Consider the following 16,868-nt stretch of genomic DNA (forward strand, 5'->3'; position numbering starts at 1 on the left):
CTGCTTCTTATCGATTTATTTTGGTAATGGATTAAACACGTGTGTGCTGCTGTGGTCGCAGGATCTCTGCTGCCCCCTGCTGTCTGAACTGAAAAGCAGGTTTTATAATCAGAGATATAGACAACAGGACGATTATGGACTTGATGTCAACAATCTTTACCTTCACTGCTCACTTCATAAATATGACCTTTTCTTTTTTTTACCCGTGTTGTCAGTTATTGTCATGTTTTAGACTCTGCCAATGTGTTTATGTGGAAAAATACACTTTTATCCACACAAGGGTTATTTAAAAGGACTTTTAAAATTATTTTTTCGCATGCTTCAAAATATTTTATACATTTTTTAAATATTTATATTTTACAAATTGGGTCTGTTTGCATTTTGTGATCCCTTCTCTGATTATGTATAGTTAGGGAAGGGTATATGATTATATATGATATGTGATTATATATCAGTGTGTATATCTTTTACCTTTTTTTGGGACACTCATAAAACCCATCAGTCCATCCATCCATCATCTGATCTAGGTGTATAGTTTTTTTTCTATTTGTTCTTGTTTTTGGCATTGGGTTTTTATAATGTAATAAGGGAAATTAAAGGATTCCTATAAACTGAATTTAAATGATTTAAAGTAACATTTTAATTATGAGTTTTGCATGTCGTTGAGCTTATTGATTAAGTATTCATTCAAAACCAAAGCTGTCTCCACGTGTTATATACAAAGTAAACATTAAGTCTAATTTATTTTCCACATGTTTACAATATTTTTGCAGCTTAATTAATTAAAAAAGTCTTTTAAAATTCTGAACTTTAAGGTGGACAAACAGACCGGAATTCTTGACTTTTTATCGTCTGAGGTGAACAAAGCGTTCAGTGGAGATTTTAAAGTAATAATGGAGCTTCCTCATTGGGTTAGGAAAGTTCCGGGTTCTGTGACGTCACAAACGCCGCTTGGACCAATGACCTGAAGGAGCTCGGTTCTGGTCCTGATGATGGTTGTCTCCTTGCATGGAGTGATTCTGGTGTTCTGATGTGTTTGACAGACTGCGGGTGAAGGCAGCTTGTCACGCGCGTGACCTGCATTAGGTTTTTTATTGTCTCATCGCGGATGCTTTTAATTTGAAGGTCACGCCCAGAAGCGCTGAGTTCTCCGTGGATGCTGCTGGGCTAAAGCTGCGTGGATCGTGACGCGGACCGGGAGGGGAAAAAAGCAGCTGACCGGCTCAGCGGCGGCGGCAGCAGCGAACGGTAGTGGACCGGCTCCAGGCCCGCCCGGCCTGCCCGCGGAGCATCCACGGAGGACGCAGCCGTGACACTCCGGACGTGGATCCGACGGCCGTGAAGGTGAAGCGCTGACTCTCATCCTTTCTCTTTTTGTGTTTCAAAACCACACTTGTCAGCTTGGATTAGGCCACGCCCTCTGGCTGCATGCAAATGTCATTGTTTTGGCGCATGCATGAATGAACTCTGACCTATTTCTCCCCCCTCAGCCCCCACCGTAGAGTCAGCTGTTTAACAGATAGTGTGTTTGACATGATTCTATCTTCATGGAGTTAGAATTATGTAAATAATAATCTGCCTCCATGAAGGGAGGTGGTTCATTTTCAGTTTTCTCATCATTAAAAAAAAAGTTAATCCCCACAACTAAGAATATCACCAAAAGCCCTATATTGTGCTTCCATTATTTATTATAGATATTAATTGAAGTCTTTATGTTCTATTTCATTATCTGGAAATCGGTATAACATTGGTAAGAGTGGTTTCACTTGAATATAGTACTGAAGGAGTTAAAGTGAAAAAGATTTATTTAACAATGGTGAAACAATTTGAAAACAATCTTTAATTTGAACCTATTATTTCTAATGTTTGGATCAGAAAGATGCACTTTTTTTCCTAAAACACACAGGTTACAGGTTTTTTTCTTTTAAGGTAGGCGCCCCCAGACCAAGGCCAACACATTTGACCCGGCCACTTGAACGATACCAGAGAGAGAGCCTTTTTTTTATTGCATTATTATTATTATTTAGCCTGGCCACGTGATTGAGACTCATGGGAGCATGGAAAACTGGAGTGTAGTGGGCTTGCCCAACAGAATCTCTGGAATTGTTTCCTCAGGTCAATAAAGCTTATTTGAATTGAAATGTTAGCCAACCTAAAAGTGTTTCTACTGCAACGTACCTCACTTTGCCCCAGTCATAGAACTTGAACGTGACCCCCCCCATCAGATTTGAAAATTAACAAAAAGTTCAGGGAAGAGAAAAAAATGATTCAGAACGCAGAGTATTTTGGACAAACAAGTGTTTTTTTTGTTCGACATACAGGCTGTTTGTCTCATCTGCCCAGAGACAGTGGCGGTATTCAAAGAATACAATCTACGCTGACATTATGAATCCCGTCACAGAGAGAAATATCATAGCTAGCAAGGGAAAATGCCAGCAGACAAACTCTCACAGCTAAAAAGTGGATTGTTAGCTCAGCAGAGTGTGTTGCTATATATTTCCTGACTGCGAAAAACCCAGAGAAGGTTATTTGTTTTTATTGATTTCTTAAATAGTGTTATTGTCATGACGCTCTAGCGTGAGGACCCAGATGCTGTAACCCAGAAGGAAGACAGGTGAGGGATTTGGCGAGAAAAGGTTTATTATTCCTGCTAGGAAGATGGTTGGAGTAGTAGCTGGGTGAGGTCCGGACTTGACAACGGCTGGTGGCGTGGCTGGAGGGCTTAGTGCGGTTAAGGAGAGCCGTGGGATCCTCAGGATGTCTCTGAGCAGCAGGAGGGAAGAGAGCGCTGACGTCACTCGTGAGGTGCTGGTAATTCTGAGACAAAAGGCAATAATTAGTTTGAGGCTTGGAACAAGACAAGAGTTTGCAGAGCATAAACTTAAGACCAGGCATAGTCACCATAAGGGGTAACGAACTGGCGTTGAACTGATGAGTAAGGTCTCCTTTTAAGCAGTATGGCCAATGAGGTGAGTGGCGTCAGCTGGTGGCAATCAGGGAGCAGAGCAGGCAGAGCTGGAGGGGGAGGAGTCTGACAGGCACCATGACAGTTATTATATATTTACTGATTATTATTATAATTTTTTTTTTTTTTTTTGGTGAACAACCCAGAGAGGATTATTTAATATCAGATTGGGTTATTTATCTTTAGTTATGTGTGGCTTTCTGGGAAACAATGCATGTTTACATTTAGACACCGCTGCAATCGTCACACTTTTTTTGTTTCAAACTGACCCTGGCTCCCAATCAGAGAATGGAAACGTCATGTGGCCCCCACTTCATAAAGCTTGGGGACCCCTGTTTTAAAGTCACAGAAACATTCATCAATGTTATTAGTTTTTCTGAGACACAAACTGCGGTAGTTTACCTGACAGCTTAGCTGGTTATGCTGCTGCTACATCTGTCTGAGAATCCTGCCCACACGACCCCCCCCCCCCCCCCAATCCTACTGATGACAGGTAACCTGTCATGTACTTTACTTATGACTGAAGGATGGACCTGTCTGTGAACACCCTCCTAGAAATCCTGTTTAACGCAGCATAACTGCTTTATTAGATCAAACAAATGGGCCTCCATACCTTATCTGTGGATGACAGGACTGCGTTTCCTGATGTGCATCTTTAACACCCGTTTCTTCACATCTGCTGCTTCAGACAGAATCCTCTCAAAGACATTTTGGAACATTTGTAAACCTAGTTGGTGATGATATTTCTGTGTGCGCTCTGTGTCACTACATCTGCTAAATATTCCATGATTAAAGTTTAAGTTAACATTTTATCCTTTCGTCCTTTCCCTTTTTATTGTTTACCTGCAGAAATGACGTCAACCAAACTACTTCTGGGTTAACCTTCTGCTTCAGACATAATATTAAAAAAGGAATTTAAACGTTCATTATCCATTTGCTCCATTTTTGATTTAATATTTAAATGGGAAATACGTGGATTATTATGGGACATTGTTGTTTGGATGATAATATCCAGCATAGCTTCATTTATGTAAAATAACTTTCAGTTCAAATGATGGACAAACGTCATCATCCAATCAGCGTTGTCCCATAGTACCTACTTCTTCCTGTTCCTGAATTGTTTTTCATTTTTGTCATTTCATTTTGGTTCCTGAAATGTTTTTATTTTTAATATTTCAATCAATTTTAATTCTGTTTTCTGATTTTTTTTTTTCATTTTTTTTTTTCAAGTTTTGGTTTTCTGAAATTTTGTTTTGTTCAATACTGCCTTTTAACATTTGTATTTTTTTTTTTTTTTAATTGTCGTGATCCTAAAATGTTTTTGTATCGACTGCGCTTTAATTTTTTAGGGGCTGTAATAGAAAAAAATCGGCAGATGTAACATAGATTAAAACATTAACGAATGGCGAAGAACAAGGTAAGAAAGTGCAGCGGGTTTTATGTGCACTAAGTTTTTCTCATGTGAAAAATCCCTTTATTAGGTAAATGTACATGTACACTTTATAGTTAGCCAGAGACAGAGCTACTACACAACTCCAAATACAGGAAGTATGTATTAGCATATAGTTACCAAACGCTAACAATGGAGCAGCATCTCACCCATGTAGTATAGAGGTTACATATAAATTTACCTAATAGAGTGATTTTTCACATGAGAAAAACTTACAGCACAAAAAAACCCACTGCACTTTCTTACCTTGTTCTTGGCCGTTCGTTAACATTTTAATCAACGTTACATCTGCCGTTTTTTTCTATTAAAGCCTCTAAAAATCAAAAGTCCCGCCCCACTGCTTCCCCGGATTTGACCTACAGATTTTGGCCAGTCAGATCAACCAGAAAAGTTACCGCCCCCAAGTGACAAACACACCCCCTGATCACTGCTCCCAAACCGAGCGATTGCGCAGTTAAGATTGCAACCATGCAGTCGTATAAAGGCGGGGTCACTCGGTTAGCATTGTGTTCGGGCAGTTGTAAGGTTCACTCACTCAGTTCATGAATGCACTCGCTCAGTTTATCTTTGCGCTCGTTGAATTGATGGCAGCCATGAAACGCCATAGTCTACTTCAGCCTTGAGATATTGTAGGGGCTCAATGAGGTTTTTTTTTAGTGTAAGGCTTTGGTAACTCTTTAGACAGAGTAAACTTCAACCTTGATAATGTCTTAATCTCTTGTTCTTTCTTTGTGTGAATTGCTCTTAGTCTGGCCCATCCCTTGGCATCAATAGACCCAGGCAGGGGCTATTAAATGGGGAATTTCTTGGGCACGCAAACCCCTCCACCACGATAAGGTGGCAATTCAAGGAGGGGGAATTTTTTTGATTGTTTTATTGCTTTCTAATATTACTTTTAGGAATTAGGGGTTATAGAATTTGGGGGATTTTTTTTCTGACAGTTTTATTTGTTTTATTTATTTTATTTATTTCTTTATTCTAAGTATTAGGGGACTAGAGTTTAGGGCGTTTTTTGGACAGAGGGAGAAACCAGAGCACCTGGAGAAAACCTTGTAGTAAAAAACTGTTTTATTTGCTATTTATTTTTATTTTATTTATCTTTATTATTTATTTAATCTAAGAATTATGGGACTAGAGTTTGGGGGATATTTTTGGACAGAGGGAGAAACCAGAGCACCTGGAGAAAACCCTGTAGTTTAAAAAAAACATTTTTATTTGCTATTTTATACATTTTATGTTATTATTTATTTATTCTAAGTATTAGGGGACTAGAGTTTGGGGGATTTTTTTGGACAGAGGGAGAAACCAGAGCACCCGAAGAAAACTCTGTAGTTTAAAAAAAAAGTTTGTTTGCTATTTTATACATTTTATGTTATTATTTATTTATTTTAAGTATTAGGGGACTAGAGTTTGGGGGGGTTTTTTGGACAGAGGGAGAAACCAGAGCACCTGGAGAAAACCCTATAGTTTAAAAAAAAACATTTTTATTTGCTATTTTATACATTTTATGTTATAATTTATTTATTCTAAGTATTAGGGGACTAGAGTTTGGGGGGGTTTTTTGGACAGAGGGAGAAACCAGAGCACCTGGAGAAAACCCTATAGTTTAAAAAAAAACATTTTTATTTGCTATTTTATACATTTTATGTTATAATTTATTTATTCTAAGTATTAGGGGACTAGAGTTTGGGGGATTTTTTTGGACAGTGGGAGAAACCAGAGCACCTGGAGAAAACCCTGTAGTTTAAAAAAAAGTTTGTTTGCTATTTTATACATTTTATGTTATTATTTATTTATTTTAAGTATTAGGGGACTAGAGTTTGGGGGTTTTTTGGACAGAGGGAGAAACCAGAGCACCTGGAGAAAACCCTGTTTTAGACTCAAGTGTCAGGCATTAAGGGGGGGGGGGGGGTAACTTTCCACAACACTGTTGCCTGACCTCAAGATAAATACAACAGTGCTGTCACTAAAATATTATCTTTTTATTTAATTAAAGGGGTGTTGTGGAAAGTTATGCAATAGAAAAAAATTGAATTGAAGACACATATTTACAAGATACACATTTAAAATAGAAAAAGAAAAAAAAGCCACACGAGTTCCTGTCACCAAACTAACAATTAAATGTTTAACTCTTTAATACACACACATTTGGTGTGTGTGTATTGGGGATGGGGTTGTATGAGGCCTGGTGGTGTATAAGGGTTGTTGGGGCTTTGGTGTGTGTGTGGGAGCTTGAAGTGTGTGATGGTTGTGTGGGGGGCTTGGTGTGTGTGTGAGGATTGTGGGGCGACTTGGTGTGTGTGTGTGTGGGTTGTGGGGGGACTTGGTGTGTGTGTGGGTTGTGGGGGGCTTGGTGGAAACAGGAGGAGGAGGAAACTTTCTCTCCAGTGTGGTCGGGGGTCCACTTAGTCTTTTTTTCTAGACTTTCTAAACAGGTTCAGGAACCTCCGACCAGCACTTTTCTTTGGAGGCTTCTCTTTCAGCTCATCCACCTGCTGCTGTAGTTGGACCATCAAAGCCTCTTGGCTTTCACTGATGAGGGTCTCGTTGTCCTTGACAACAACCTGTAGGTGAGTGATCTGCTGTGAAAGGGTGGACTTTTCTTCTTCCAGTTGTTGTCTTTCTCTTTCCAGATGCTTCTGGCCTTCCAATTCTTTCTGGACTTGGGCCAAAGCAGCTTTTAATTTGGTGGACTCTTCTACCTCCAGGTCAAAGCTGAGTTTGGCTTGATTTGTTTTGACCCTCTCTTGTTGAAGCGCTTCTTCCATTTGGTGTAATTTCAAGCCGAGGTCAAAATTCTTCTTGCGATAGGCCTTTTTTACCACCTCAAGCCGTTCGTCTTCTTGCTCCAGCTTTTTCCTCAAGATGACTTCAGAATTGTTTATGATCGCATCTTTTTCTCTGATGGTTTCTTTTAATTTGTCTATGCCCTCATCAATATGTGAGAGCAATTCCATAAAGGTCTTTTCCTTTTGGTAACATGCAGAGCTGTCCTCCTCATACTTTCTTCTCAATGCAGCCATGTCCTGCATGAGGGAGGTGTTTCTACTCTGCCACTCTTCTCTTTCTTTAGTCAGCTGATTTTGTGCTACTGTTAACACCAGCTGATGGTTATATAGAAGACGCTCTTTCTCCCTTTCAAATTTTCTGGTGAGCTCCAAATGTTCCTGCTGTTGCTGCATTTTTAGGCCTGCCATCTGATTTTGTAGCTGGACGATGCTTTTCTTGGAGACCCTTTCAGTATTGCTTATGATCACATCTTTTTCTCTGATGTTTTTTTTTAATTTGTCTATGCCCTCGTCAATTTGGGAGAGCAATTCCAAGAAGGTCTTTTCCTTTTGGTAACATGCAGAGCTATCCTCCTCATACTTTCTTCTCAATGCAGCCATGTCCTGCATGAGGGCGGTGTTTCTACTCTGCCATTCTTCTCTTTCTTTTGCCAGCTGATTTTGTGCTACAGTTAACGCCAGCTGATGGTCATTTAGAAGACGCTCTTTCTCCATGTCCAGTTTGCTCTTGAGGTCCAAATGTTCCTGCTGGTGCTGCATTTTTAGGTCCTCCATCTCACGGAGTAGTTGGACGATCTTTTTCTTGGAGACTCTTTTAGAATTGGTTACCTCTGTCTCCCTGTCCTCCTGAGCTGTCTTTAGCTGAGCAATTTCTTTTAAGAAAGAGGACTTTTCTTCCTCCAATTGCTGCCTTTTTTCTGTCAGGTGGCTCATCTGTTCTTCAAGGTGTTTAGTTTTCAGAGCAGCATCTGCTAGCATCTGATCTTTCTGCTGGAGAAGCTCCTTCAGATGCCCTACTTCATCTTTCAGAGCAGTGATCTCTTGCAGTGCCTCTGCATTGACCACTGAGGTTGGCTTAGAGGTTGAAGTTAGCTTATCCAAAGCAGTTGCACTTTGTTTTTCCTTTCCCAAAAGTTTGACTTCCTCCGGCTGAGTTGATTTAGGGACAGAGACCGGCTTCACAGGAAACAGTGAAGCTGGGCGAAAGGAGAAGGTTGGAGCAAAACTTAAGGGTTTTAAACCTAAGGTTTGGTTTTCCGGGCAGATTTTAGGCATGGGTTTTCCCCAATCCTGCTGTCTTTTTGGTTGAGGAGTTTCTGGAGTCTCAGGAAATTCCTCATCGTCACTTTTAGAAAGGAGAGAACAATCATAATGAGGAGTTTCTGGCATATCAGGAAATTCCTCATCACTATAGGAAAGGGGAGAGTCATCATAGTCTTCGTCTGTGTCATCCCAGTCCATGAAAGTGTTAAACTCAGAAGTGGGCTCCTTCTCCACAACAGATTCAAAATTGCTGAGTTTGATAGTCTTTCGGGTTTTTCGGACGGAACGGCGTGTTTGTGATTCCATGGTACAATTAATTAAGATTTCTAATAAGAGTTTGACAACAAAGATTCTTTGTAACCAAAGGCACTTCTTAAAAAGAGGACCTGGTCTTTGGTTCTTTGTGATCAGCGAAACCTGTGTGCAAAAATGGATCTGAGTGTGAAGTTTTGGGTCCTATATCTGAACTTTTAACAACGACTTCATGATGATGTTGCATCATATGACATCATATGACATCATATGTTGTCATATGATGTATCAATTACATTATATGACATCATATAATATCATATGATATTAAATCATATGACATCATATAATATCATATGATATTAAATCACATGACATCATATGTTGTCATTTTATGTCAGCAAAAAAGACAAACTTTTTAAATTGTTTTATTTATTTATTAAGCTCAAATTAAAAACGATAAATAAATTCAAACAGCAGCAAAAACACATTATGACTTTAAAATGATAAATATTAGCAACATGAACATAAATTTAACACAACAGTTTATCACAAGTAAACTGTCCTCACATCTAAATGGTGAAGTATAGAAATGTTTGGAGATATTTCCCCCACATTTTCATTTGTCGTCATGAATAAACTGAAGCACCTTTCTTGCTCTTCTTGAGACTGCTAACTGAATCCCAACATAAACAGGAAGTCACTGGAATCATGTGATCATGATGTTTGGTGCATTGACTGTATACGAAAACTGGACTGTGCACCGAAAACCAACATCTAAAAAACAAAAATGAAAAATAATTTTAGAAATAAAAAATAAAAATTTAGAGTAACCAATTAACCTATGATGCATGTTTTTTGACAGTGGGAGGAAGCCAGTGTCCCTAGAGAAAACCCAGTCATTCATGGGGAGAACATGCAAACTCCACACAGAAAGGTCCCCCATTGATGTTCTGGTTCAGGTCCCTCAGCTGAGCCTTTTAGCTGTGAGGCCAGAGAAAATTAAGAAAAAGTTTAGGGAAGAGAAAAAATGATTCAGAATGCAGAGTATTTTGGACAAACAAGAATTTTTTTGCCCAACATACAGAACAGGTTGTTTGTCTCATCTGCCAATAGACGGTGGCGATATTCAAAGAATACAATCTACACTGACATTATGAATCCCGTCACAAAGATAAATATCATAGCTTGCGAGGGAAAATGTAAGTAATCAAACTCTCAAAGCTAAAATGTGGACTGTTAGCTCAGCAGACTGTGTTCCTATATACTGTATTTCCTGACTTTTTATGTGAAACATCCAGAGAGGATTATTTGATATCAGATTGGGTTATTTATATGTGGTTATCTTTCTGGCTTTCTGGAAAACAATACATGTTTAGACACCCCTGCGATCGTCTCACTTTTTCTGTTTTTTAACTGACCCTGGCTCCCAATCAGCGAATGGAAACGTCAAGTGGCCCCCACTGGAAAAAGTTTGGGGACCCCTGTTTTAAGCAAACAGCTTGGACCGATTTGTCCTGAAAAGCTGAACGTTGTCCTTTTTGTCAAAAGAATTGACTTGCCGTACTGCACCCCTGGGGCTGTGCCAGGTCGTTTTTGGTGATTGGAAGTGTAAGATGGTTTGTGTGAAAGGTATTCATGCCTGCATCATGTGACCACAGCTCTGTTTTTATTGTCCTTCCACCTCAGACTGAAGGGTTGTCCTGGCAGATCTGCAGCAGCTACACCAGGAGCTGCAGCAGGCTGGAAGTCTCTGCGGGGAAACGCATCGATCGCTGTGGACTTTGACTTCAAACAAATCACTTTGTTAAGAAGTCAGCCCCCACCCCCAAGAGGTTTGCTGATTTACTGTCTGCGTGACTGAGCCGGTAGGAGCTCCAGCGGCCCATGGCCCCTGCCTCCCTCCACCTGTGACAGGTGAGCCAAGCTGGCTTCCCCAGCCACCTCCCCTCCCCCCACCCCAGACCTGGACCCCAACCCAGACCCCAGCCATCGCTTCACTGAGGAGGAGCAGTATGTGAGCGAGGGGGAGTGCTTACAGCCTGAAGTAAACCGGGCGCCGCCCCCCTGCCGGGACGCCGAAACAATCACAGGTAAAAGGATGAAGATAATAAAGCTTCCTACCGTACTTTACTGAAAATAAAGACGTACTTTTGGTTGAAGATTCTTTAACAAAAGACAAAAACAGACCTTTCAATAAATTATTAATGATGATGATAATGATTATACTTAAAAATGCTAAATCTGTTGAATTCTTCATCCTGTGTATCGGCTTTGAACATTTCCATCAAGCCCAACACAAGACAGAGTGGCGATTCTTCTTCTGAGTTGCTGTCAGTTGCAAAAACTGATGCACACATTTACAGCGCCCTCTAGTGGTTATTTATATTTATTAAAAACAAAATCTCACATTGTCACACCATCACCTAAACTGTGCAAAAACTGCGACTTGTACTCTGAAAAATACGGTATGTTTTATTAGGGAAATTAGATTTTCAACATACCTTTATAAAAAAAGACCTTTAGGTGTTTAGAGTGAGCGTTTATCATTCAGTCAGATGTTTTTCAAACCATTATTATGGTTCAGGTTTGCATCCAGAGTTCTCCATCAAGCTAACGCTCAACAATGTTGGTGTTCTTGACAAAAAAGTTGTTGACTGATCGACTAAAAGATCGACTAAAAGACGAACTCTGAACATATTTTTGTGAAGACTGGGTTGAAATCTTGCATATGAGAGCCTCATCACTTCTTTGAAGCATGACGGTGGTAGTATCATGGTTTCAGAGTGGACAGATGGACAGGACCTTTGATGCAAAACAATTTCAAAACTGTGACAATATCGGTCCATAGAGACAGATATGGGAAAAAACAGGTCATAACAGAGTGAACGTGGAGTCAAAGCAGATTTGATTCCAATGGAGAGCCTAGGAAGAATCCAGGAAGAGGTTTATGCGAAGAAACTTCAGAAAAAGCCTTAAACTTAACAAACATAAATCGATCTGACATAAAGCACCAAACAGAGGTTAACAGAAGAATTAACTGTGTTCATTCAAACAAAAACTTTATTTAAAAGAGTTTGAGTTATACAGACTTTTTTAGCCATACAAAATATTTTGTAAAAAGTGTATCACCAAACAGCAAAAATCTTTACTTTGAATGTTTTCAGGTGCATTTTTACATGTAAAATTAAAATAATTCGTCATTTTGACAGGCAAAGATGCAGACATCGCTTTAAAAAGGATTTAAATGTTATACATTGTAATAAAGCAAGAAATGATTTACATTATTGCAAACAAATCATTTTCTTCTGTGTTTGTCCAGATGTGTGCAACAGCACCGATCTGCCGGAGTTTGAGATCATCAGTCTTCTGGAGGAGCAGCTGCCGGTGTACCGGCTCCGGGCCGACACCGTCTATGGCTATGACAACGATGACTGGCTGCACACTCCTCTGGTCGCATCGGATGCCAGCTTGGAACTGACCTCAGAGCAGATCGAGGAGACTCTCAAATACTTCCGTAAGTTCAAAACTTTGCATTCGGGAAGGAAAAAGCCGAGCTGCACAGAAGCACCTTAAGCGTGTCAAGAACATGCTGTCAGTTTTTATCACGTGGTGTTCTTGCTCTTCAGTTGCTCTTTTTTTTTTTTTTTTTTTTTTTTTTTTTTTTTAACTTGTCCTGTCCAACAGCTAGGCAAACAGATGAGAGCTGAGGGCCTCTTGTGTTGGACATATTTTATTTTAACAAGAGGGGTTATTCATCTTCAGACAAACCAAAGGTATGTCTGAATAAACCCCTTTTGTAATTGAGGCCAAACTTTATTAATTTCAATCGTGTTTGAAAATCTTTGGTGTTGGACCGGACGGAAAAGGAAAGAGGGGAAGAAGAGAGAGGGACGTTAGAGAGAGGGGGGGGTAGGAGGGTGATAATAGGAGGGGAAGGGGGGTAAGACCATGAAGCAGCATAGAGCAGACAGGTTTACTGGTTGTTTATCGTTACGGTACGGTTCAAATGTAGTACAAAAAGGGCGGGACCTGTTCACACACACTCAAATATTATCAACACACCTGCTAGCCGCAAAAATGTCCACATGTCAACATGTACACAAAACAGATAGTGTTCACGAACGCATACCTATGCCTTTAAACCAACTAGTGTGAAATCTTTCATTCATTCAATCATGCAAACTATTAGTGCAAAGGTGAGCTAACACCTGTGCTCAGGTGAGTGTTTATGTTCTTCTAAAATGGATGGTGGAATGTGAAAAGAAGGAGGAGGAGCGCCCAGCCACCCCCACACCCATACCCCCGCCGCAGCAGCAGCGGCAGCCGGAATTCCCCCAACGCCACACGGGAACAGGCAGGGAACAACCGCCCCCCGGGCGACCAAGACCGCCACCCAGGCCAGGGCCAGCAGGACCGCCGCAAGGCCCCCAGAGCCAGAGAGCAGGGAGGCGCTCTTAGGTTGCTCTTTTTTTAATATACTCAGGGATTTTTTTTCAGCTGAAGCTATTGCCGTTAAAGGTGCCGTGCAGTATACAGAAAATAACTGATAATTAAAAAATAACTACTTATGAAGTAACATTAGAGGGGCATCTAGGAAGATTCAGCGAACTGAAGATAAAGTTCTTTGGAAACAAAGAAACCAACAGAACAGAAGCAAAACAGACGAAATATGGAAGAATATTAACCTAAGCCAACAGTTTGGCTGTTTATGGAACTCAGGGAAAGACAGGAAGTGATGTCAACACATGAGTCAAGTCAAGTCAAGTCAACTTTATTTATAAGGCGTTTTTAAAACAGCAGAGGCTGACCAAAGTGCTTAACAACACAGGATAAAAAACAAAACAACAATCTAAAACAAACAGCATAAAATCAATAAAATAAATAAAAACATCAACTCACCTTGAGTCAAAAGCCAGGTAGAAAAAGTGAGTTTTTAACTTGGATTTAAAATCATTCAGTGAACGGTCCAGCCCAACCTGCATAGGCAGTGCATTCCACAAGTTGGGGCCAGCAACGGCAAATGCTCTGTCCCCTCTGAGTTTCCGCCATGCCCTTGGCACATCTGGGAGCAGCTGGTCAGCTGACCTAAGCGAGCGGGAAGGGGAATGCAGCTGTAGCGGCCCAGAGAGGTAGGGCGGAGCCAGACCATTTAAAGATTTAAAAATAAATAAAATAATTTTAAAACAGACTCTAAAATGGACAGGCAGCAGGTGTAAAGAAGCCATAACTGGTGTAATAAGGTCTCTCTTCCACGTTCCAGATAACAAGCGTGCAGCAGCGTTCTGCATCAGCTGGAGACGGGACAAGGATGAGTGAGGGACACCAAAGTTAAGAGAGTTACAGTAATCTAGCCGAGTTGTAACAAAAGCGTGGATTACTGTCTCAAAGTACTTTCTTGATAAGAACGATTTGACTTTAGCCAGCTGCCTTTACTGAAAGAAGCTGGGTCTCACCACTGAGCTCATCAGCTTGTCCAAATTAAAGCCATTGTCCATCTTCACTCCTAAGTTTGTGACAGTAGATTTAACCAATTGAGTGAGAGAGCCCAGAGCTATAGGGTGTGACCCACTGTTGCCACTGGGACTGAAGACAATCACCTCTGTCCTTTCCTCATTGAAGTGGAGAAAGTTAAGAGACATCCAGGTTTTCAGTTCCTCCAAGCACTCAATTTGCTGATGGAGTAGGCATCCTTCTTGGTTATTGTGCTTTCTAATAATGGAACCCACGGGGAACAAGTAAAGGGAGAAGAGCAGAGGCCCAAGGACTGAACCCTGCGGGATCCCGTACAGTAGAGGAGCAGGGGAAGACTGAACATTATTAAGGTTTACACAAAATGTTCTATCTTTTAAATATGACCTAAACCACTTCAGAGCAGTGCCACAGATGTCTACCAGTTGCTGTAATCAGGAGATCAAGATGTTGTGATCTAGTGTGTCGAAGATCCAGTAGCACCAGAACCACATGGTCCCCAGCATCTGTAGCTAAGAGGAGGTCGTTAAACACCCTGAGCAGAGCTGACTCGGTGCTGTGTAGGGATTTGAAGCCAGACTGGAAAACCTCAAGGTTGCCATTTTCATTTAGAAAATCCTTCAATGGGACACCGACAATTTTTTCCAGAATCTTTGAGAGGAAAGGGAGTTTGGAAATAGGCCTTAAATTGGCAACACAGATGGATCCAGGTTACGCTTCTTGATCAATTGCTGCAGATGCTAAAGATCGAGCTTCACAAAATAAGACAAGAAGTCAGGAAAATTCTATGTTTTAATAAATGAATTGTTTCTACTAAATACATGGTTTGGTGGTTCAAGCCACATGGTGGTGTAGTGGTTAGTAGGGGTGTAAGAAAAAAATTGTTTCAGCGAAATATCGCAATAGTACATTTGACGATATTTGTATTGATTCAAAATGCTGTCAGAATGATATTTATTTAATTACTTATGAGCGTCCTTCAGCGTCTGACTCTTGTTTTTCACTTAAACCCTCGACCGCTAATTGGCAGTAGAGCAGACGCGGAGCAGCTCAGATAAGAACGAGTGAAGCATTGCAGCTGCACAGCAGCTAATGCACATAGCATCAACCAAAATGCTGTAAAACAGTATACATATCATATATATCAGGTATATATAATTATATTTATATTATTAACATTACATATATTATAATTATATATATATTAAAATACAGTTGCAGTGCTTAACATTGTGATTATTAAATATATGAAATTTTACAATTTTATTAAAGCGGACGACTTATTGAAATTCAGGTAGAGTTTTTTCTAGGTCATACTTTAAAAAAATAGATAGAAAATGTGTTCCGGTACAATATCGGGATACGTATCGTATTATGAGGAATCTAGCTTTGAAATAGTTTTGTCCACAGACATGTCAACCATGAGCTCAAGTCAACAGAAAAAACATTCAGTTACGTTTCTGTCTGGGAACATTAAACTGCATCCACTGCTACCTGGTATACCCTTTGGGTTTGAGGAACGACTGCTGTCTCTCTCACAGAAAGTATTTCAGTTCAAAATGTTATGAAAAATAAAAAAAATGTATCACCCACTGCAAAATGAACCTGTACACATTCAGACCGAAGTCATCAACTCCACACTGAAATGGCAACTATTGTGTCTGTTTTGATAACTGACACCTGGAATCTGACGAAGACGGAAGATATGTGAAAAAACACAACCGTGGCTGATAAAAGAGGAACATAAAATGTCAACAATGACTCTGCTTCTGAGTCAGACTCCAAGTTGGTCAGTGATCAGGTGGTGTCGTACACACTCCTGACAGTCACATGACTAAGTCCAGCGGTTGCTCAGTTTACTTTGTATCTTTTTAGGTTTTCTTAATACAGTCAATAGTTTCATTACATTTAAAGCTGTTTCCAAATGAAAGCGATTAAATGGACAAAGATCTCTGCTGAGATTTGAACCACAAACCCTTTTGTGAAGAAAAGTGCCCAGTGTGTAGAAAGTGCAGGCCAGCTTCTAAGAGTGCGAATGCTGAACAGTGTATAATATAGTGGGGCAAAAGAGTATTTAGTCAGCCACCAATTGTGCAAGTTCTTCCACTTAAAAAGACGAGAGAGGCCTTTTTTGGTGAGTTTGGGTTGGTCCTGCAGTGTAACGGCATGCACGCTGCGGGGAAAAGCTGCAGCTCCACACTACTGGTGCAGTGTTGTGATGGAGGATCTCTGAAGGTGGTGTAGTGGTTAGTTCTCACAGCGAGAAGGCTCTGGTTTGAATCCTGGCTGGGATCATTCTGTGTGCAGTTGTGGGTTTTCTCCGGTTTCTTCCCACAGTCCAAAAACATGCCTCACAGGTTAATTGGTGGTTCTCAGTTGTCCTTAGGTGTGACTGTGCGTGTGTGGTTGCTTGTTTCGGTGATGGACAAGTGAGATGTGCCCCAGCTTTGCCTGACAGTAGCTGGATAGGCTCCAGCATCCATGTGAGCCTGAACTGGAAAAAAACAGGTTTAGTAGATAGATGGAAAGATTCTCCAGAGTTTCAGCTGAGGTTTAATCTGCAGTCATGACGCGTTAGGACTCCTGGTCAGGAGTCATGACCAGTACTGCCTGAGGGCCCAAAGTTAATTGATCACTTCATGGAGAGATTATGTGAGTCCATTATTGATCTTTAGTT

At 40.5% G+C, this 16,868-nt stretch overlaps 1 protein-coding gene across 1 annotated transcript in view; it reads left to right on the forward strand.

The window, feature by feature from the left end:
- The first annotated feature begins 988 nt into the window (after positions 1-988).
- Positions 989-16,868, forward strand: part of trak1b (trafficking protein, kinesin binding 1b) — a 30,510-nt gene continuing 14,630 nt past the window's right edge. Inside the window, exons 1-3 of the mRNA XM_020707142.2 lie at positions 989-1,344; positions 10,409-10,812; positions 12,042-12,236. The gene's annotated coding sequence lies outside the window, so the exon portion shown is untranslated. The remainder of the gene's footprint in view (positions 1,345-10,408; positions 10,813-12,041; positions 12,237-16,868) is intronic.

This window comes from Oryzias latipes, chromosome 11 (genome assembly GCF_053564925.1).
Source record: "Oryzias latipes strain Hd-rR chromosome 11, Olatipes_Hd-rR_3.1".
In the NCBI taxonomy this organism is placed as follows: Eukaryota; Metazoa; Chordata; class Actinopteri; order Beloniformes; family Adrianichthyidae; genus Oryzias; species Oryzias latipes.